This window comes from Schistocerca serialis, chromosome 1, assembly GCF_023864345.2.
Source record: "Schistocerca serialis cubense isolate TAMUIC-IGC-003099 chromosome 1, iqSchSeri2.2, whole genome shotgun sequence".
Lineage (NCBI taxonomy): Eukaryota > Metazoa > Arthropoda > Insecta > Orthoptera > Acrididae > Schistocerca > Schistocerca serialis.
The window spans coordinates 324,397,906-324,422,870 of NC_064638.1; the positions used below are offsets into that span (position 1 = coordinate 324,397,906).

The 24,965-nt window shown below is 44.5% G+C and overlaps 1 protein-coding gene across 1 annotated transcript in view; it reads left to right on the forward strand.

The window, feature by feature from the left end:
* The window catches only part of LOC126470626 (vasopressin V2 receptor-like), a 198,795-nt gene that overhangs the window by 122,915 nt on the left and 50,915 nt on the right, over positions 1-24,965 (forward strand). The window lies entirely within an intron of this gene.

Genomic DNA, 24,965 nt, shown 5'->3' on the forward strand with positions numbered 1-24,965 from the left:
CACAAGGTTGGCGCCGGTGGCGACACCTACAAAGTGATGACATGAGCAAAGTTTCCATCCGATTTCTAATACACAAGCAGCAGTTGACGGACATTGCGTGGTGAAGCGTTGTTGTGATGCCCCGTGTAAAGAGGAAAAATGCGTACCATCATCTTTACGACTTTGATAAAGGTCGGACTGCAGCCAATTGCGATTGCGGTTTATCGTATCGTGACATTGCTGCTCGCGTTGGTCGAGATCCAATGACTGTTAGCAGATTATGGAATCGGTGGGTTCAGGAGGGTAATACGGAACCCCGTGCTGGATCCCAACCGCATCGTATCACTAGTAGTCGAGATGACAGGCATCTTATCTGAATGGCTGTAACGGATCGTGCAGCCACGTCTCGATCCCTGAGTCAACAGATTGGGACGTTTGCAAGACAACAACCATCTACACGAACAGTTCGACGACGTTTGCAGCAGCATGGACTATCAGCTCGGAGACCATGGTTGCGGTTACCCTTGACGCTGCATCACAGACAGGAGCGCGTGCGATGGTGTACTCAACGACGAACCTGGGTGCACGAATGGCAAAACGTCATTTTTTCGGATGAATCCGGTTTCTGTTTACAGCATCGTGATGGTCGCATCCGTGTTTGGCGACATCGCGGTGAACGCACATTGGAAGCGTGTATTCGTCATCGCCATACTGGCGTATCACCCGGCGTGATGGTATGGGGTGCCATCGGTCACACGTTTCTGTCACCTCTTGTTCGGATTGACGGCACTTCGAACAGTGGACGTTGCATTTCAGATGTGTTACGACCCGTGGCTCTACCCTTCATTCGATCCCTGCGAAACCCTACATTTCAGCAGGATAATGCACGACCGCATGTTGCAGGTCCTGTACGGGCCTTTCTGGATACAGAAAATGTTCGACTGTTTCCCTAGCCAGCACATTCTCCAGATCTCTCACCAACTGAGAACGTCTGGTCAATGGTGGCCGAGCAACTGGCTCGTCACAATACGCCAGTCACTACTCTTGATGAACTGTGGTATCGTTTCAAGCGCATGGGCAGCCGTACCTGTACACGCCATCCACGCCCTGTTTGACTCAATGCCCAGGCGTATCAAGGCCGTTATTACGGCCAGAGGTGGTTGTTCTGGGTGCTGATTTCTCAGGATCTATGCACCCAAATTGCGTGAAAATGTAATCACATGTCAGTTCTAGTATATTTGTCCAATGAATATCCGTTTATCATGTGCATTTCTTCTTGGTGTAGCAGTTTTAATGGCCAGTAGTGCACATGTACGCTGATCAGCCAGAACCTTATGACTACCTACCTAATAGCCGGCAAGGATAACAGAGGCGGCGCGTCGTGGCATGGAAAGAATGAGACCTTGTAGATCGCTAGAGCGAGTAGGCACCACATATGCACGCACCAGTCACGTAATTCCCCTTAATTCCGGGGACTGGGGCGATAAGCTCTGGCCAGCACATTAATTGGAACTCGTCACTGTGTTCCTCGAATCACTCCATCACACTCTTGGCCTTGTGTAATGGCGCATTATCTTAATGAAAAATGCCACTGCCGACGGAAAACGTGATGGTCATGAAGGGATATACGTAATTTTCAACCAGTGTACAACACTCCTTGGCTGTCATGGTGCCTTGCACGAGCTTCACTGGACCAATGGACACCCACGTGAAAGTTCCCCAGAACATAATTGTGCCGCCGCCAACTTGTCTCTGTCCCGCAGTAGAGGTGTCAAGGAGCTGTTCCACTGGAAGACGACGGATTCGCTCCCTCCCATCGGCAAGATGAAGAAGGTATCGGCATTCGTCAGATCACGCAACGCTCTGTCACTGCGCCAGCGTCCAGTTCTGATGAACACATACCCATTTTAATCGTAGTTGCCAACGTCGTGGAGCTAACATTGGCACATGCATGGGTCGTCGGCTGCGGAGGCCCATCGTTAGGTGTGTTCGGTGCACTCTGTGTTCAGACACATTTGTACTCTGCCCACCATTAAAGTCTGATGTTAGTTCCACCACAGTTCGCCGCCTGCCCTGTTTTACCAGTCTGCACAGCCTACGACGTCCGACATCTGTAATGAGAGGGTCCGCAGCTCGTGGTCGTGCGGTAGCGTTCTCGCTTCCCCCGCCCAGGTTCCTGGGTTCGATTTCCGGTGGGGTCAGGGATTTTCTCTGCCTCGTGATGACTGGGTGTTGTGTGATGTCCATAGGTTAGTTAGGTTTAAGTAGTTCTAAGTTCTAGAGGACTGATGACCATAGATGTTAAGTCCCATAGTGCTCAGAGCCATTTTTTTGTAATGAGAGGTGACCGCCCAACCCAAGATGTTTGGGCGTGGTTTCACCTTGGTTTCGCTACGTCTTGAAGACACTCACCAAAGCATCCCTCGAACATTTGACAAATCTTCCAGATTCCGAAATGCTTGCGCCGAGCCTCCCGGCCATCACAATCTGCACTGCCTTCCCCATTCTACCCACGGACAGTAGGCTCACTGACGCTGCATGCACTTTGGGTGTGTGTATCTAATAGTCATTCCTTGCCAGGTGATGTTGCTATCGCCTGGACGGGTTTATATCGATAGTAGGTCGATGGTCATGATGTTCTGGTTGATCAGTGCTTATGAATGTGTCTTCTACACCTCCTCATAAACTATTGGACCAGTTTCAACCAAACTCAATACGTGTATCACTTACTGCCTGGAAAGCATCGCTGTGGGGCTAAGAACCACCTACCCATCATATTTCAGGAGATAGGACCTTACAAACAAGGAGATTTAGGAAAAACTGCCGTATCATGTATGAAGTATTAATACATTCATACTTTATTACTAAGAAGTACAGGTCCCCAGCAGTGGGTACGAATTTTCGAAGCCATCTATACGGTGGTCTAAGTTAGGGTCCCAGACACCTCACCTTGCAGCCATTTACCGTGGTGGGCCGTCGTTTGCGAGTAATCGAGGGAAAGAAATGCGCAAAATGAGGAATAGAAATAAAGAATGCAATAACAGGGACGAAAATATAAGATGTTCAAACGAAAAAGATTAAATCTAAATTATACAAAAAATAATTAGAATCACTCGTATAAATGTTTCAAATGAAAAAAAAACATATCTATAGGAAAAACTAAGAGTAAATGTAAAAATTAATTCCATGATTAGAATGACGTGACAAAGTGTTAGAAATTTTAAAAAACACATTTAAACCAATTATTTGAATAAAAATAATGACCAAGCTCATTTTGGTAAATATTTAAAAATAAAAAATTTTGAAGCACGTGAAGAGACTCGCCATAACCTTCCGCACAAGAGGCTCATGTACGGTAACCACTACGTAACAACGCCACTATGTGTACAGCTGTCAGTATTGAGGCTCTGGAATCGCATGCATAATTTCAAAATTATTTTTCCTCGATTACTCGCAAACGGGGGCCCACCAATAGTGGGATACCCGGCACCCCGCCATACACCACCGTATAGATGGTTTCAAAAACTCGATCCCACTCTTGGGGATTTCTCCTTGTAAGACATTCCTACAGTCGAGCCAACTTAAAGAAATCCCTGAGACCTGTCAGCGCTTTTGACGGCTTTCAACTACGCTGGGGAAACGGCTGTAGACGAAACCAATAGCTCTCTAAAGGAAAGAAGCTTTGCTATAGAGAAGTCTACAAAATCGCAAAGCAGCTGCAGTTATCGTACAGAACCTATCCGGCATCATTTCATTCCAAGCCTACCGAAGGAGTTGAGCAAACGATATGTATATTGCATATTACATTTCTCAGTTTGGATACTGTATTTATACATTACACATTGTGCAGATTTCTTCGTACGTCTGTTTCATAATTTCAAAGGTGTTTTCATGAATGCATGGAAATTAATATTTTTCTATATTTCCACTACAAATACAATTCAATTTTTTGTTTCGGTTTCTAATAGAAAAATGACAAAATTAATACCTGAGCAGTTCTGGGTTTGTCAGCTATTTTTCAATAAAAATGATCAGCAACGGCGCTGGAAGACTTTTGGCATGTCGCATGTTATTCCTAGCTTGGCATGCGTGACAGTTCTGGAACTATTTTATTTTTGACTTGAGCACAACTGCTCTGAATTCTGACCATTGCTTCCTCGCAATGTAATTTTACGCTTTCTCAAAATTTTATTCTGATGAAGACACCCTTAGTCAATGATACCAAAAAACTATTTGCAACCGGTTGGCTATACAATTCCTATGTTTGAATATTGTGTACGGTTCCTGAGAAACAGTCGTGTTTAAAACTTCTGGCATAAGAAGTCATCGTCGTTCTGCCAGTGATCTCGTAAAAGAGGGCCGAGAAGCGGACAGAGGTTCATGAAACACTCTTGCCCTTGCGATGGGAAACTGCACCTAAAACTCAAATGAATCAGCCACTATCAACGGTACAAGAATGAATAAGTAAATGGAAACCACTGCATTAGACACATAATGTGCATTCACAGGATATGTAGCCTGTAACTGAAAATGTGTCATGATGATCGTCAGACTGACAAAGTATTATGGACTAGTCCCCATTCCAATCTCCAGCAGGGAACTGCCAAAGGTAGGTGACTAAGAGAAAAAGACAGAATAACAAACGAAAGATAACTTTCTACGCTTCACGATGAGGCATATCAGATGTTTGAAAGAGGTAGGTAAATTAGAAAACCTGAAATGGGAACTACTAAGTCTCGGTCTACACAAAGAAACTGGTGTAGGCAAGAGTATTCAAATACAGAGATTTGTAAACACGCAGAATGCGGCGGCAACGCCTATATAAGGCAACAAGTGTCTGACCCAGTTGGTAGATCGGTTACTGCTGCTACAATAGCAGGTTACCAAGATTTCGGTGAGTTTGAACGTGATGTTACAATCGGTGCACGAGCGATGGGACACAGCATCTTCGAGGTAGCGCCTGCCGCTGTGGCCGAGCGGTTCTAGACGCTTCAGTCTGGAACCGAGCGACCGCTACGGTCGCAGGTTCGAATCCTGCCTCGGGCATGGAAGTTTGATGTTCTTAGGTTAGTTAGGTTTAAGTAGTTCTAAGTCTAGGGAACTGATGACCCCAAATGTTAAGCCCCATAGTGCTCAGAGCCTCCGAGGTTGCGACGAAGTGGGTATTTTCCCGTACGACCATTGCACGAGTGTACCGTGAATACCAGGAATCCTATAAAACATCAAATCTCTGACATCGCCGCTGCCGGAAAAAGATCCTGCAAGAATGGGATCAACGACGACTGAAGAAAATCGTTCCCCCTGACAAGTCCAACCCTTCCCAAACTGCTGCAGATTTCAATGCTGGGCCATCAACAAATGTCAACGTGAGGACCGTTCAACGAAATATCATCGATATGGGCTCTCGGAGCCGAAGCCCCACTCGTGTACCCTTGATGACTGCACAGCACAAAGCTTTATGTTTCGCCTGGACCCGTCAACATTGACATTGGACTGTTGATGACTGGAAACATGTTGCCTGGTCTAACAAGTCTCATTTCAAATTGTATCGAGCGCATGGAAGTGTACGGGTATGGAGACAACCTCATGAAACCATGGACCCTGCATCTTCAAGCTGGTGGAGGCTCTGTAATGGTGTGTGGTATGTGCAGTTGGAGTGGTAGGGGACCCCTGATACGTCTAGATACGACCCTGACAGGTGACACGTACGTAAGTATCATGTCCATCGTGCATTCCAACAGACTTGGGCAATTCCAGCAAGACAATTCGATACCCCCCCCCCCCCCCCCACACACACACACACACACACACACACGTCCGTAAATGCTACACAGTGGCTCCAGGAACATTCTTTTGAGATTAAACACTTCCGTTGGCTACCAAACTCCCCAGAAATGAACATTATTGAGCATATCTGTGATGTCTTGCAACTTGCTGTTCAGAAGAGATCTCCACCCCCTAGTACTCTTACGGATTTATGAACAGTCCTGCAGGATTCATGATGTCATTTCCGTCTAGAACTACTTTTAGTCGAGTCAATACCAAGTCGTGTTGTGGCACTTCTGTGTGCTCACTGGGGCCCTACACAATATTAGGCAGGTGTAACAGCTTCTTTGGCTCCTCAGTGTACATATAGAGGGCGTCGGTGAAGTGAACAGAAAGAAGACAAGAGTTTCTGATCAGAGGAATCCGGGGTAATATCAATAGCAGTAGAAAATAATATAACGGGAGTAGGATACGTTATGAATAAGAATCAAGGGGCAGAGCTACTATGAACAGTTCAGTGATAGGGTTGTTCTCTTCAGATTCGCAGGAAACCAACTGCGACAACAATAGTTCAGGTATACATGACAAAGTCGCAATCAGAAGATGAAGAGACATAGGAAGTATATTAGAATACTGAACTGGTAATTCATTAAGTAAAGGGAGGTGAAAATCTAATAACCGTGAGGGATTAGGATGTGACAGTAAGGATGGGAGCCGAAGAAAGAGTTACTGATAAATACGGGCTTGGTAGTAGGAATGAGAGAAAAGAAAAACTAAATTGAATTCTGCAGTTAATCTCAGCCAGCTATAACGATTACTCTGTCCAAGAATCACAAGCGAAGAAAGTACACTTTGAACAGGTCTGGAGCCACGGAAGGATTACAGTTGGATGGCATCATAATCAGACAGAGTTTCCGAAATCAGATACTGGAATGTGAGGCGTATCCAATCACAATTTAGTAATGATGAAGAACAGGCCGAGAATCGTACGGACGAATCAGAATGCAAAGAAATAGCATACTGAAGTACTGAAGAAGGGTGAGGCAGGCTTGAAATTCGCTAAAGATATGGATACTGCGAAAAGGAGTACCACCATAGGCAGTTCAGCTGAAGAGTAGTGGACACCACAGATATGGAAAAATAAACGTAGGTACTAGGAGGGTAACTGTGAAGAAATCTCGTGTAGAAGAAGAAATGTTTCTGTTGATCGACGAAAGAAGGAAGTAGAAAAATGTTTAGGCAAAGACAGGAATACAGTAAAGTAAATCGCTTAGGAATGAAATAAACAGGAAGTGCTACGAAACGAAGGCGAAATGGCTGCAAGAAAAATGTTAAGAAATCGAAAAACATATGACCGTCCGAAGTATTCACTCAGCATGTAGGAAAGTAAAAACTACCTTCAATCTACCTTCAATGAAATTAACAGCAAGGGTGAAAACATTAAGATCGCAATGAGAATTCCACTGTTAAACGAAGAGGGGAAAGCGTATATGTGGAAAGAGTACACTGAAGGCCACTATGAGGGGGAGAACTTCCCTGATGACGTGACAGGAAAAGAAATTGGAGTCGATGTGGAAGACATAGGGAATCCACTATTAAAGGCAGAATTTAAAAAGCTTTGGAAGACTTAAGAGTAAAAAAAGTAGAAGGGATATGAAGTATATCTGATTGTTAATAATTGCTCTGTCTTTTGAATTTATTTTTGTTTATCAGAAAACTTTTTTCCCTAAATACTTTCACAAATACTTAGCCACAATAAAGGGATACTGGTTGATTCTCAAATGAAATTAGTTTTCAAGCAACGCAGGAAATATTTACTTGCAGCTTTTTCCTGTGTCGATGACAATGAAGATATCGAATAAATATATTATCTGAGACCGTTAATTCTGACATGATTTGTTTAGATAAATTATTGGAATTTATTGTTAGTGACGGACAACATTGTCAGAGAGAAGCAGATCCGACTTTAGTTAAAAAAAAAAAAATCTCGTTTTGTGACAGAGCTGGAATAACGCTCAAAACTTTTGACCGTCATAGAATACATGCTGTAATTCGTACTGCTACGGTCGCAGGTTCGAATCCTGCCTCGGGCATGGATGTGTGTGATGTCCTTAGGTTAGTTTGGTTTAAGTAGTTCTAAGTTCTAGGGGACTGATGACCACAGATGTTAAGTCCCATAGTGCTCAGAGCCATTTGAACCATTTGTAATTCGTAAAATAATCTCGTGTAGATAGCTGGAGAATAAGAGAAATTCCATTATAATTTGATTAGTTATATGTACGAGATCGTAAGTTTTATTACCATTTAATTGAAATGCTATCATTGTAGCGTATTTACTTGTTAAAAATTACAAATGGCTGTGATTCGAATGGAAAGAACTTACGTAAGCGTCTTCTCGTAAAACAGGACAAGAGAAGTGGGAGAATGCAGCTAGTTCAGCGCTTATATAACAAACACCAAAGATAAATAAAACCTAGATTTAATTTGTGGGGTGCGTACTATTAGACCTTCGGTACACACGCCATCAGATTATTTGACTTGTCGCTCTAACGAAGTAGGCGAGTGTCAGCAATATGTCTCGTGGTCTTATCGTGGCGTGTTTATCTTCTGCCGTTAGGTCAGACGATACAAATGCCACTTGCACGCTTAGAGTAGCAGATTGACGGTGACCAACTTTAAACAGAACTTGATTAATTTTCACACACATTTATTAAAATAATAACAAGCATAAAAATAACTTAACTTGGTTCTGGATGCTATTTACTATTGATAATCTGAAGTTCCTTTGGGTCTTGGTACGTTAATCTTATTCTCACATATCTGATACTTGACAAAGTGTCTATACATTTCTCTTCATGGCTATGTACAGGAACGTGATAATCTTATTAGGCGCAGACTGAAACTTGACTACAGACTAATGCAGACTGATGCAGACTGACTAATCGGAGGTCTGTACACTCGTTATAATACCTCGCGCGTTCAGGTATCACTGCGCCAGTGTGATCCGCGACGAGAAAAGGTTCTACGTTAGCAGCAATCTCATTGGCTGCGTTGCATATTAATACGCGGATCGGCGGAAGCAGAATTTGGTCCGTCTCTATGACAGCGCCATCTCGTAGTGCGGAGACGGACGAGCGCTGTGCCTGCGCTGTTGTGCTTAGCGGGACGCGCTCTAGTGGGAAAGTTGTGTACGCGCTGACTACGCAGAACTATGTATACAACATAATTCCAAAGTCGCTGATAAACATATGACAAACAAAGGTGGTATAATAAATTTCTTGAACAGGAATCGTCTTGAATTGTGCAACCAATCATCTACTGAATTTGGTGTGTAAAATCTCTTAAATAGGCGACATACCATCAGACTTTCGGAGAAACATCATCGACACAGATCCGAAGATAGCAAGAGCACATAATTGCAACTGGGCTTCTCACATGAATAATATACAGAATAATGGAAAAGAAAAGAAAAACGATCAGTTTGCCTTTAGGAAAGGTAAAAGCACCAGAGAGGCAGTCCTGACGTTGCGATGGATAATGGAGGCAAGACAGAAGAAAAATCAAGACATGTTCATAGGAATTGTCGACGTAAGAAAGCATCCTTCCGTGTAAAATTGCAGGAAGATGCTCGAAATGCTGAGAAAAATAGGAGTGATATAAATGAAAAGATGGTTAACATACAAAATGTAGAAAAAACGAAGAACAAAGTGCTCGGATGAAAAAGGGTGTAAGGAACAGTGCAGTTGTTCACTCCTACTGTTCAATCTGTACATCGCAGAAGCAATAACACAAATAAAAAATAGGTTCAAGAGTGGATTAAAATTGAGAATGAAAGAATATCAATGATAACATTCGCTGAGAACAATGCTATCCTTAGTGAAGATGAAGAATAATTACTGAATCTGTTGACTGGAATAAACAGTCTAAATGAGTACAGAATACGGATTGGGAGTAAACCAAAGATAGGTCCATATAGTGAGAAATAGCAAATATGAGAATAGAGAGATAGTCATTATCAACATTGGTGATGACGCAGTGGGTAAAGTTAAGGAATTGTACTGAACTCCAAACAAAAAAATCCATGAGGGACGGAGCAAGAAGGACAAATAAAAGGACATTCCTGTTCAATGGAAGTCTACTAGTAACAAACGTAGACCTTAATTAGAGGACTAAATTTCTGACAATCTACGTTTAGAGCACAGCGTTGTATTGTAGTGAATCATGGACTGGGAAAACCGAAACACAAGGGAACTGAAGTGTTTGAGATGTGGTGCTACAGAAGAATGTTGAAAATTGGATGGGCTGATAAAATGAGGAACGAGGAGGTGCTCTGCAGAATCGGCGAAGAAAGGAACTGAGAAGAAGAAGGTAAAGGATGACAGGACATTTGTTAAGGCTTCAGGGAATAACTTCCATGGTATTAGAGGGAACTGTAGAGTGTAAAATCTGTAAAGGAAGACAGAGTTTGGAATAGATTCAATAAATGACAGAGGGCACAGGTTTCAAAAGGTGCTCTGAGGTGAAGAGATTGGTACAGGTGAGGAATTCGTGGTGATCTGCATCAAACTATTCGGAAGACTGATGACTGAAAAAAAAAAAAATACCAACTCCCTAGACTAGTCACACCACACCAGAAGATTTCAGCTGATTGCTGTTTCATCGCTTGCCTAAGGCTTCAGCAGAAGACACTACATACGGGTAACGGTTTGACATTCTATTTCTTGAATGTTTATGTTGTCTTTTGAAACTAAGGCTGCTATTCGTCCTTCAAGACGGTCAATCGCTGTTCTCGTTTGGCAGCTGTGAGAACGTAAGTTGTTTTATCCCCTTGCTTGAGACCCTCATACACTGACGAAAATGGAAGTAGTTACGCCATGTATCTCAGGTCCAATACTCATTACAATCTGACTTGATGTTCCTTACATCTACATGACTATTCTGCAAATCACACTTAAGTCCAGGCAGATGGTTCATCGAGCCACCTACGCAATAATTCTCTGTTATTGCACTCTCGAACAGCGCAAGGAAAAAACGAACGCCTATATCTTTACGTACGAGGTCTGATTTCCCCTACTTTATTGTGATGGTCGTTTCCTCCCACGTCGAGCGGAGTCCACAAAATATTTTCGCATTCGGAGGAGAAAGTTGGTGACTGAAATTTCGTGAGAAGATCCCTCCGCAACGAGTAACACCTTTGTTTTAGTGATGTCCACCCCATATCCGGTATCACGTCCTCGACGCTCTCTCCCCTATTTCGCGATAATGCAAAACGTGCTGCCCTTCTTTGAACTATCTCGATGTACTCCGTTGACCCCATCTGGTAAGGATTCCACACAGCACAACAGTACTCCAAAAGATGACGGACAAGCGTGGTGTAGACAGTCTCTTTAGTAGATCTGTTGCATCTTCTTGGTTCGCCTTGCCCACAAAATTTTCTGCGTGTTCTTTCCAATTTAATTTGTTCGTAATTGTAATTACTAGGTTGAATTTACGGCCTTTAGATTTTTTTGATTTATCGAGTAACTGAAGTCAACGGATTCCTCTTAACACTCATGTGGATGACCTCACACTTTTCCTTATTTCGGTCCAACTGCCAATTTTCACACCCTACAGATATCTCATATGAGTCGTTTTGCAATTGGTTTTGATCTTCTGATGACTGTTAGACGATAAACGACAGCGTCATCTGCAAACAGCCTAAGACGGCTGCTCAGATTGTCTCCTAAATCGTTTAAGGAACAGCACGGGACCTGTAACATTACGTTGGGGAACGTCAGAAATCACTTCTGTTTTACTCGATGACTTTCCGTCAATCACTATAGCCGAAGATCCATACATTTCTGAAAATGTTTGTGCTGTGAAAGGCAATATGGCGCCTTACATTATACTCCTGTTTAACATTTTTGCCACATACTGGAAAGCAACCTCCTTTTAACAAATCCGTCCTATTGGCATATCCATAGCTCCACACGACATGATTCCAGAAGTCGGAAATGTATGCCATTATCACTCCTACAAAGGCTGATCTGACGACGCAATCAATACAGTACTTGCAATTGTGGATTTCTCCAGAAGAAAGTACGAAATAGAAATCATGATAGATATTGCGGGTGCTTTTGACGACGTCTGATGATCCGCAATGTTCAAGCGTCTCAGGTTCATAATTTATTTTTGCGGACGTATATCTAATAAACAAAAACTTTTTCAAAAAAAAAAAAAAAAGCCTCAGTCGAGGCCCTATTAAGTTGTCGTATCTTCTGCGACTTAACTATTGAACCTCTCCTTTTATTCTCAATGAGGAGAACACTGTCGATGGGATAGTGCCGTATGCAGACGAAGCCCCCATGGTAGTACATGCGGACTGTCTGACACGGCTAGAAGAAAGTGCATGCTTGAGCAGATGGGGCTATGGTGTTCAAATAGTAAACCAGCCATAGAAGCACAGAAAGCTAGGTACATACTACTCAAAGACCAACTATATCGGACTAAAAACCGTACAATTAAAACTAATAACACCTCCATATCAGCCAGCAAGGTCTGCAGATATCTAGGAGTACAGCTGGACGAAAGAGGAATTTTATGACATAATATTAAGCTACCTATAAGTTTGTGTGGGCCACTACCATTTATTACAAGCTACCACATCGCTATACCCCATGCAACAGTTGCCTTCGCAGCCAGTGTCTGCAGGAGCTGCGGTTCATCGTTGGACATCGAGCGAGGTGGCGCAGTGGTTAATACACTGGACTCGCATTCGGGAGGACGACGGTTCAAACCGGCGTTCGGCCCTCCTGATTTAGGTTTTGCGAGATTTCTCTAAATCACTTCAGACAAATGCTGCGATGGTTCCTTTTAAAGGGCACGGCCGACACCCCTTCTCATCCTTCCCCAACCCAATGCGATCGATGATCTCGCTGTTTGGTTCCCTGTCCCAAACCAACCAACCATTGTTGGATGAGCGCAGATGGGCGTACTCCTTGAGTTTACTGCGGCCTGCGGTACAACACCTGTCGAGGCTATAATGTTACTACTATGTATCTGCCCACCCGACATTCAAATACGACATACAGCAGCGTGCTGCTGTTTAGATAAAGGCAAACTCGACCGAATGCAAGTGATTACAGGGGTACATCTACATTTACATTATTACGCTGCAATTCACAATTAAGTCAATGACGGAGGGTTCGTCGAATCTTTCCGTGCGAGCTTTAATTTATGTTACTTTATTATGATGATCTCTGTAGGTGGGCACCAACAAAATATTTTCACACTCTAAGGAGAGAGTTGGCGATTGAAATTTCACTAGAAGATCCCCTCGCAACGAAAAACGCCTTTGTTTTAATTATTGCCATCCTAATTCTCGTATCATATCCGTTGCAGTCTCTTCCCTATTTCGCGATATTAAAAAACGAGCTGCCCTTGTTTCCACTCTTTCTATGTCCTCCGTCAATCCTAGCTGCTACGGATCCCCCTTCGTACAGTAATACTCCGGAAGAAGGCGGACAGCCGGCCGCGGTAGTCTAACGGTTCTAGGCGCTCAGTCCGGAACCGCGCGACTGTTACGGTCGCAGGTTCGAATCCTGCCTCGGGCATGGATGTGTGTGATGTCCTTAGGTTTAAGTAGTTCTAAGTTCTAGGGGACTGATGACCACAGATGTTAAGTCCCATAGTGCTCAGAGCCATTTTGAAGAAGGCGGACAAGGGTAGTGTAAGCATCTCTTTAGTATCCCTGTTGCACTTTCTGAGTATTCTGTCATTAAATCGCAGTCATTGGTTCGCTTTATACACAACGCTAACTACATGATAGTTCCAATTTAAGTTATTAGGAATCGTAATCCCTAAGTATTTAGTCGAATTGACAACCTTCAGATCTGTGTGACTGATCGTGCAACCGATATGGATCCGCAGTTCAGCGGATCACTCCTACTTCCTTTCATAGGTACCGGTGTGACTTGTGCAGCTTTCCAGATTTTAGGTGCGCATCTTATGACGAGCTTTAAGTTAGCCTTGTTTACAATTGTTCTTGACGCGAATTCTGGAATATTTACTTCGTCTTCTTTGGTGAAGGAATCTCATAAAACTGTGTTTAGTAACTTTTTAATGGTACCATCATCAGTAACATCGCCATTCTCGTCGGGAATTGGAGGTATTCTTTGCGTCTTGCCCCCGGTGTACTTTGCGTACGACCAGAATCTTAGGGTTTACTGCCAGATTTCGAGACAGAGTTTCGTTGTGGAAACTATTAAACGCATCTCACATTGATGTCCGCGCTAAACTTCAAGCTTCTGTAAAACTTCGCCTACCTTTAGGATATTGCTTTATTTCAAATGTGACATGCTTTTTTAGTTGTTTCTGAAATAGTGTTCTGACCTGTTTGTGTACCATGGGATCAGTATCATCTCTTCCTTATTTATTTGGTATATCTCAATTGCCACCGCTACTATTACTTTTAATTTAAGCTGCATCTGGTCTACGTTTACAAAGTCAGATTGGAAAGAGTGGAGACTGTTAGTTTTGAAGGCATAAAGCGAATTTTTATCTGCTTTTCTAAATATACACTCCTGGAAATGGAAAAAAGAACACATTGACACCGGTGTGTCAGACCCACCATACTTGCTCCGGACACTGCGAGAGGGCTGTACAAGCAATGATCACACGCACGGCACAGCGGACACACCAGGAACCGCGGTGTTGGCCGTCGAATGGCGCCAGCTGCGCAGCATTTGTGCACCGCCGCCGTCAGTGTCAGCCAGTTTGCCGTGGCATACGGAGCTCCATCGCAGTCTTTAACTCTGGTAGCATGCCGCGACAGCGTGGACGTGAACCGTATGTGCAGTTGACGGACTTTGAGCGAGGGCGTATAGTGGGCATGCGGGAGGCCGGGTGGACGTACCGCCGAATTGCTCAACACGTGGGGCGTGAGGTCTCCACAGTACATCGATGTTGTCGCCAGTGGTCGGCGGAAGGTGCACGTGCCCGTCGACCTGGGACCGGACCGCAGCGACGCACGGATGCACGCCACGACCGTAGGATCCTACACAGTGCCGTAGGGGACCGCACCGCCACTTCCCAGCAAATTAGGGACACTGTTGCTCCTGGGGTATCGGCGAGGACCATTCGCAACCGTCTCCATGAAGCTGGACTACGGTCCCGCACACCGTTAGGCCGTCTTCCGCTCACGCCCCAACATCGTGCAGCCCGCCTCCAGTGGTGTCGCGACAGGCGTGAATGGAGGGACGAATGGAGACGTGTCGTCTTCAGCGATGAGAGTCGCTTCTGCCTTGGTGCCAATGATGGTCGTATGCGTGTTTGGCGCCGTGCAGGTGAGCGCCACAATCAGGACTGCATACGACCGAGGCACACAGGGCCAACACCCGGCATCATGGTGTGGGGAGCGATCTCCTACACTGGCCGTACACCACTGGTGATCGTCGAGGGGACACTGAATAGTGCACGGTACATCCAAACCGTCATCGAACCCATCGTTCTACCATTCCTAGACCGGCAAGGGAACTTGCTGTTCCAACAGGACAATGCACGTCCGCATGTATCCCGTGCCACCCAATGTGCTCTAGAAGGTGTAAGTCAACTACCCTGGCCAGCAAGATCTCCGGATCTGTCCCCCATTGAGTATGTTTGGGCCTGGATGAAGCGTCGTCTCACGCGGTCTGCACGTCCAGCACGAACGCTGGTCCAACTGAGGCGCCAGGTGGAAATGGCATGGCAAGCCGTTCCACAGGACTACATCCAGCATCTCTACGATCGTCTCCATGGGAGAATAGCAGCCTGCATTGCTGCGAAAGGTGGATATACACTGTACTAGTGCCGACATTGTGCATGCTCTGTTGCCTGTGTCTATGTGCCTGTGGTTCTGTCAGTGTGATCATGTGATCTATCTGACCCCAGGAATGTGTCAATAAAGTTTCCCCTTCCTGGGACAATGAATTCACGGTGTTCTTATTTCAATTTCCAGGAGTGTATGTATTTTGTGTTTATTTTTGGTGAGTTTGGATGTTCGGTATTCAGTCTCGCTACAACAACTTTGTGGTCACAAATCCCTGTACCCATCATAATCCCCATTTGCTCGGGATTATTTGTACCTAAGAGGCCACATACGTTTTCGCAATCATTTAGACTCTGAATGGGCCACTGAACTAATTACCCAAAATAATTTTCCGGGAACGCATTCGGTACGATTTCGGACCACACATTTTAAACATGTATTTTCGCCAGCCGCATCCAGGATATGTTGGAGTCACCACCAAGTATAATTGCATGAGTGAGGGTACTTACATTACTGGCCACTAAAATTGCTACAAACGCGAAATTTGATGCTGTGATACGCAAATGATAAACTTTTCATAGCATTCACACAAGGTTGGCGCCGGTTGCGACACCTACAACGTACTGACACGAGGAAAGTTTCCAACCGATTTCTCGTACACAAACAGCAGTTGACCGGCGTTGACTGGTGAAATGTTGTTGTGATGCCTCGTGCAAGGAGGAGAATTGCGTACCATCACGTTTCCGACTTCGATAAAGGTCGGATTGTAGCCTATCGCGATTGCGGTTTATCGTATCGCGACATTGCTGCTCGCGTGGGCCGAGATACAATGACTGTTAGCAGAATATGGAATCGGTGGGTTCAGGAGGGTAATACGGAACATCGTGCTGGATCCCAACGGCCTCGTATCACTAGCAGTCGAGATGACAGGCATCTTATCCGCATGGCTGTAGCGGATCGTGCAGCCACGTCTCGATCCCTGAGAAGGGGACGTTTACAAGACAACAACCATCTGCATGAACTGCGTGATCAGCAGGTTTCACCAATTACAAGACTGCTAGTTACCACTTTAAGGAATTGGGGACAAAAAGTTCTGTGGGGGTAGGTTTTTCTTTCACTTTTACTGCACTCTTCTTGCCCTCTTTCATTTCTGTTTTTTCTGTTGATAAGGCTGTAGAATTTTACTGTAGATGTTTAACATTACATATTCAGTGTTACATTGAAAGAAGTATAGGAATTACAGTAAAGAATACAACAATCAGCCTTAGAAACGCAAGACAACGAGGTCACATGCAACAGCAGCAAATACGTAACAAAGAAGGTATACGTCTAGAGTCACGTTGTCGTCGGTCTTACTCCCTCAATCAAACGCAAGCTTCATCGATGAACATCACAGACTGCCACTCAATGTCCCAGTTGACTCTGGCTATACACCACGCAAGTCTGTGTTGTCTGTGGTATGGTGTCATCAACAATCGGCGAGATTTCAACCCAGCTTCCAAAAACCTGAAACTTCCTGGCAGACTAAAACTGTGTGCCCGACCGAGACTCGAACTCGGGACCTTTGCCTTTCGCGGGCATGTGCTCTACTATCTGAGCTACCGAAGCACGACGCACGCCCGGTACTCATAGCTTTACTTCTGCCAGTATCCCGTCTCCTACCTTCCAAACTTTACAGAAGCTGTCCTGCGAACCTTGCAGAACTTGCACTCCTGAAAGAAAGGATACTGCGGAGACATGGCTTAGCCACAGCCTGGGGGATGTTTCCAGAATGAAATTTTCACTCAGCAGCGGAGTGTGCGCTGATATGAAACTCTCTGGCAGATTAAAACTGTGTGCCCGACCGAGACTCGAACTCTGGACCTTTGCCTTTCGCGGGCAAGTGCTCTACCATTTGAGCTACCGAAGCACGACTCACGCCCCGTCCTCATAGCTTCACTTCTGCCAATATCTCGTCTCCTACCTGCCAAACTTTACAGAAGCTCTCCTGCGGACTTTGCAGAACTAGCACTCCTGAAAGAAAGGATACTGCGGAGACATGGCTTTGCCACAGCCGCGACCGTAGCAGCAGCGCGGTTCCAAACTGAACCGCCAAGAACCGCTCGGTCACAGCGGCCGGCCACCTTGGTTCATCTGGGCGGCCGGTTGCTCACCAGTTGCTCGTCTATTCGCCCGTACACATCTCAACAGCAGACATTCACCTCATCATCTACGGCCCGTAGTGCACCACAGTTCCCTCGTCGCCGGTTTTGATAACGTCCTTTCGCCATTAAGATTAAGGAAAGGCAAACCTACGTTTCTAGCATTTTTAGACTTAGAGAAAGCTTTTGACAACGCTGACTGGAATACTCTCTTTCAAATTCTGAAGGTGGCAAGGGTAAAATACAGGGAGCGAAAGGCTATTTACAATTTGTACAGAAGCCAGATGGCAGTTATAAGAGTCGAGGGACATGAAAGGGAAGCAGTGGTTGGGAAGGGAGTGAGACAGGGTTGTAGCCTCTCCCCGATGCTATTCAATCTGTATATTGAGCAAGCAGTAAAGGAAACAAATGAAAAGTTCGGAGTAGGTATTATAATCCATGGAGAAGAAAGAAAAACTTTGAGGTTCGCCGATGACATTGTAATTCTGTCAGAGGCAGCAAAGGACTTGGAAGAGCAGTTGAACGGAATGGACAGTGTCTTGAAAGGAGGGTGTAAGCTGAACATCAACAAAAGCAAAACGAGGACAATGGAATGTAGTCGAATTAAGTCGGGTGATGCTGAGGGAATAGGATTAGGAAATGAGACACTTGAAGTAGTAAAGGAGTTTTGCTATTTGGGAAGCAAAATAACTGATGATGGTCGAAGTAGTGAGGATATAAAATGTAGACTGGCAATGGCAAGGAAAGCGTTTCTGAAGAAGAGAAATTTGTTAACATCGAGTATAGATTTAAGTGTCAGGAAGTCGTTTCTGAAAGTATTTGTATGGAGTGTAGCCATGTATGGAAGTGAAACATGGACGATAAATAGTTTAGACAAGAAGAGAATACAAGCTTTCGAAATGTGGTGCTACAGAAGAATGCTGAAGATTAGATGGGTAGATCACATGACTAATGAGGAGGTATTGAATAGAATTGGGGAGAAGAGGAGTTTGTGGCACAATTTGACTAGAAGAAGGGATCGGTTGGTAGGACAATTTCTGAGGCATCAAGAGATCACCAATTTAGTATTGGAGGCCAGCGTGGAGGGTAAAAATCGTAGAGGGAGACCAAGAGATTAATACACTAAGCAGATTCAGAAGGATGTAGGTTGCAGTAGGTACTGGGAGATGAAGAAGCTTGAACACGATAGAGTAGCATGGAGAGCTGCATCAAACCAGTCTCAGGACTGAAGACAACAACAACAACAACAACTTTCGCCATGCACGGTGTACCTTGACCACGGTGGCAAGCGAACAGATTACACAGTTAGCCGCTCTCCAAATGCTTCCACTCCTGTCCCGAGACCCAATGATCGTGCCCTTTTGGACGCCAGATAAATCGCTCAGTTTCCGCGTTACGACAACGACTACACTGTTTCCCGCGTTATACGCCTTATAAACCCCCCACTGCCAGTACTGCCACCAACCGTCTGTGTATTTGTACTAGTTTTGTGAAAAATTAACATATGGATCACGTTTTCAAGCATTGCGTTCTTTATCCAGTCCAGCGAGTGAAGCGTCGCTGTACACTAGCGCAATCAGGTTTGAGGAAACTTGTAGCTGTGTGAGGAAGTATTTCAAGGGCGAAAGACATTCGCGCGCCAGAAAGGCACGACAAACAGCTCATTATGAAAGCAATCCTGTCTGATGTCAGAGCCATATAAATTTAGAGAGACGTAGTAGTTAGCATGCTGGACTCCGATTCTCGAGTTTCAGGTCCGCGTCCGGCCATCCTGATTTACGTTTCCTGTCATTTCCTACGAAATGGCACAGCGGCTTTCCTTCCCCATCGTTCCCTAAGCTTGTGCTCCGCGTTTAATGCATTAGACATTAACCTCCTACAAATCTAGAGAGAGGAGCGAGAGAATGCAGCTTGACAGCGGGAAATTCTTCTTTACTCGCTACGCAAACAAACGAGCACAGTCGAAAACTTTTTAATCGTCATATCTAAAAAAATCAAAATTCATCCTTCAATGCGGCACATAGCTGGAGATCTTGGTTCTAGAAGTCTGCATTTGGTTGCTCAGAGGAATTCCATCTCGAAAATAACCTCGACACAGATGCGGAAATAATTGTTACTTTATGGTTTCTTCATAAGAGAAAATACGCGGTCTCTTCACATTAAGGGAGGACGTTGATGAAAAACACATACTACTTCAAAAATTCACCAAGTCCACAGTTTTGGAGATATGACAACGAAATTTTGTACCATGCTTTACATCAAAGTAACACATTTACATATAAAATGCTTTGATTATATATACTCAACTTTTTTTGAATGAAATTTGGAGTTTTACTTTCAAAAAATAATGTATGTTCCTTTTTCTCAGCAAGCATTCAAGAGATTTCTACAAAAATTTCTCTGTTTCATCTCTTTATATGCTGTAAGCTTCTTTCATGAGGTTTTTGGACTAGTTCAAACAGGAGAATTTTCATAATTTTTGAATTACAATTCCACAAGTACAATTTTAAATTCAAGCAAACTTCCAAGCACATTGCCCCATATCTCAGTTTTCAATCAGAATTTCAAAATTTGCTCTTGAGACAACGTTTATTAGGTTTACATAAATATGTATACTAAATTTCATAATTCTAGCCTTCATAGAATCTGAGGAAAAGGTAAATAAAATTTAAATAACAAACTTTTCAGGAAACGCAGTTTAAAGTTCAACACAGCTTTTTCCCTTACGTCACTTCTTCAGAAGGCACCACATTTGTACCGTGAGTCGTCTTTCCCTTCAAGGCTTCTCTTCTGGTTTCTTGTTGTCTGTCTACTTTCCTTTACCAGATCTTCAACTGACTTTTCAGCTGCAGAGACGCGCTGTAAATCTACTTTTCTCAGGATATCTTGCGTAAAATTTTCTATCTTGAAGCCAATTCTTTCTAATACCTTCATCCTCCCGACGTTCCCATTATTAAATACAATAACTGCATCATAAGTAGCAATTCTGACAACTGTAGCAGATGCAAATGTGTTTTTAGGGCATCGTTTCCATGAGAGTGAATTTAGAGACTCATATGGATTTTGGGTTTTGCCATCAAAACACTTTTTGAGATGTGGAGGATCGGCCAAAGATGATCTATAAAACCAAAGAGTATGTATCACTGCCTTCTAGATCCATCCCACACACGTTTGGTTGAAAGTAATACACAGAATCGTTGTTCACTGAGCTGGTATTGAAGTGCTGCTTCAAATTTGGGCGTGGCAGGGAGGCCGTGTCACACTTTCAATTAATTTTCAGGCACTTCGGATGCGATTTCACCATTGAACCTTTGGGATCTTATTGTGCATAAGATGTACTAACAAATAAAAAATAAATCGGAAATTGACATTTTTGGTCAATTTCATCAACATCCCCCATTAATTCAGTCACCGCCTATGTTCGACCGTAACGTGTAATAACCAGTCACAGATGACAGCTGACAGTACTAACAGTGGGGCGTACATAAAGCGTGTCCGGGGATGGGGAAAACGGTGCAGTCGAATAATGCGGAAGCGGAACGATTTACCTCACTTTGAAAAGGGCATTATCATTGGCTTTCGTCTCAGGGGTGGAAGCACTTCCGAAACGACTAAGTCTATAAAGATCTCACGTGCTGCAGTGGTTAAAGTATACCGTGGCAGAATGGAGCTAGCCAAAATCAGCGCCGCGTCGGCCCGTAGATGACAGAGGTGAACGACAGAGCGTTTGTGACAAAAGAAGCGCAACGGCTGAGTAGCTGATCGCCCAGATGAACCAACAGCTTCACCTCGACGACCGTCCGGCGAACATTGCTGAGTACGGGCCTCCGCTGCAGGCACCTGGCCCGTGAACCCATGCTGAGTGCTCTTCATCGGCAACGAAAGCTAGAATTTGCACGCCAGTACCGCAACCGTAAGTCTAGGACAGGTGGCTTTTTCAGGTGAATCACATTTTACACTCCATTGGACAGATGGCCGTTGGGTTTACGGTGTGGAACATCTACAAGAAACCCAGCACAATCGTCGTAAGGACCCAGATCGGAGGGTATTCTCTGGCTGATCTCGTCATTCTGGAAGTCTAGGACAGGTGGCTTTTTCAGGCGAATCACAAAATATTTCAAATGGCTCTGAGCACTATGGGACTCAACTGCTGTGGTCATCAGTCCCCTAGAACTCAGAACTACTTAAACCTAACTAACCTAAGGACATCACACACGTTCACGCCCGAGGCAGGATTCGAACCTGCGATCGTAGCAGTCGCACGGTTCCGGACTGCGCGCCTAGAACCGCGAGACCACCGCGGCCGGCGGCGAATCACATTTTACACTCCATCGGACAGATGGCCGTTGGGTTTACTGGAAGCAACCCAGCACAATCGTCGGAAGGACCCAGATCGGAGCGTATTCCCTGCCTGATCTCGTCATTCTGGAAGGCACAATAGATCAACAGAAGTACGCTTCTACCTTTCGAGACAATATCCACCCCTACATGCAATCCGTTTTTCCTCGGCACAGTGGCATCTACCAGTAGGACAATGCAGCCTGACGCCCACCTCGCAGGGCACTGGGGTGAGTTTACCTTACTGCACTGGCCACCATCTCCGCGGAGTTAAACCCAAACGAGAATCTGTGGGGCTATCTCGATCGGTCTGTTCTCGATATGGATCCTCTATCGATAAACCCAGCGCAGCTGGTGACGGCGCTGGCGTCACGATCGCTCCGCATCCCTGTCTACAACTTCCACTGACTCTCTCCTGTTCCCCTCACAGCGGCCCGCACTACAAAATATGGTTATTCACGCTATTAATAGGTGGCCCCTGACATATTACTGGACAATGTAACAAGAAGTAAACAGATACTACACGGGGCGGTGGGAGGACACAGTTCAGATCTAAAATTTGATGGCCCAAATGAGTACGATGTGTAACATAGTCCTGTGCTGAATGAACTGGGCGTTGCTGTCGAGTAGAAATGCTGCTTTCGACAGCTGCTTTCTGCCTGTCGTCTTTAAGTCCTCCCGTAACTCCTTGGGGACAGTTCGGGGGTATTCTTCTGTGACTGTTTGCCGCTTACAAAGATGATCTGTTTGCACCATGACCTAGCAGCAACAAAAAAATACTCAGCATCAACTTGCCAGATAGCTATCCGCCCTTCTCGGTGACGGTAAACCATTGCTTGCCGTGTCCTCGTCCGCGTTAATTAGCCGACTATATGAATCACCTGCATTAGCCCGACACAGCTACAACTTTTTTCGTTGATGCCTCGATTAGGTGGGCGTTTTAATGGGTGTAAGATATTGCCAAACACTAGTGGGCAGCGTCTTTTGTCAGGTTTGAGATGTAAAAGTTTGAACTGTGATAGGGTCAAATGATGACAGTGGAGGGCTGGATATTAATTCTGACGAGGATAATTTGATTCTGATCTATTAATTAAAGACTTTTACAGAATAGATGAAGCTGTCAAGGGTGACTGGCAAGTTGCGTGCACATATTGCTTGGATTGCCGGAAGGCGTCTTCACCACCCTGCTTGCGGATGATCAGACACGGCAGAATCTCCATCGTTAATTTGCCCTTGAACACACTTCCTTGAAAGCTCAGGCTATTTAAAAAAATCTATCATTCAATCAAAACTTTTACTACGAATGCCTGCCTTAAATCTAATAGTCACTACATCGCGGAGTACTATTTAAGAACGGGCCCTAATATTACAGATTCAACGGGCGCCTCATAACTCGGCAATAAATTTAATTATAGCTAGTCAGCCAATCTAAAGCTGAAATAATAACTTTACCAAACAAAAATTGAAAAGAATAATTTAACTGTCAGTTATTAGACAACCTTAAAAAAATCAAAGCTGCCTTGCCATGCTAGTAACAAAGCCAAGTTGGAACCCCCGAGAAGGAAATTAAATAAGTTACTGTACAAAAAGACTGTTCAAATAAGACCTTAGGTCTGTTTAAAATACAACAAAACATCAAGATGATAACGCCAACTTCAGGTGGCAGTCGAAAAAACTCTAAAGTTTTTTATTACGGTATTCGAATGTACATACAGGGCTATTGCAAATTATTGAAACGATTTCATAAATTCACTGTAGCTCCATTCATTGACATATGGTCACGACACACTGCAGATACGTAGAAAAACTCATAAAGTTTTGTTCGGCTGAAGCCGCACTTCAGGTTTCTGCCGCCAGAGCGCTCGAGAGCGCAGTGAGACAAAATGGCGACAGGAGCCGAGAAAGCGTACGTCGTGCTTGAAATGCACTCACATCAGTCAGTCATAACAGTGCAACGACACTTCAATACGAAGTTCAACAAAGATCCACCAACTGCTAACTCCATTCGGCGATGGTATGCGCAGTTTAAAGCTTCTGGATGCCTCTGTAAGGGGAAATCAACGGGTCGGCCTGCAGTGAGCGAAGAAACGGTTGAACGCGTGCGGGCAAGTTTCACGCGTAGCCCGCGGAAGTCGACGAATAAAGCAAACAGGGAGCTAAACGTACCACAGGATGGTGCTCCACCGCACTTCCATCATGATGTTCGGCATTTCTTAAACAGGAGATTGGAAAACCAATGGATCGGTCGTGGTGGAGATCATGATCAGCAATTCATGTCATGGCCTCCACGCTCTCCCGACTTAACCCCATGCAGTTTCTTTCTGTGGGGTTATGTGAAAGATTCAGTGTTTAAACCTCCTCTACCAAGAAACGTACCAGAACTGCGAGCTCGCATCAACTATGCTTTCGAACTCATTGATGGGAGTGTGGGAGGAACTTCATTATCGGCTTGATGTCTGCCGAATCACTAAAGGGGCACATGTCGAACATTTGTGAATGCCTAAAAAAACTTTTTGAGTTTTTGTATGTGTGTGCAAAGCATTGTGAAAATATCTCAGATAATAAAGTTATTGTAGAGCTGTGAAATCGCTTCAATCATTTGTAATAACCCTGTACATTGAAGAATTATTACCCAAAACATTACGCGCGAACTCAGAAAAGTAACGATTCTGCAAGCGTTTGAAACCAAGCGTGCACGACACGCCTCGGCGTTAGAGAACTGGTTGTCACAAGTCATACCGATGACATCACCCCCATTTATACCGGTTTGAATAAACCTGATTTGCTGGGGCGTTGTTTGGTCGGTCTTTCTCAAAATGCGTACGCTCCAAAAGTAACATCCAGCCGAAGCTTGGCTATCAACATTGCTTCACATTTGGTCGTATGTCTATTCATCGTAGGTCATACTTAATAATCCACGTGTCATTAATGCACGTGGCAAATGCTCTTGAAATCGT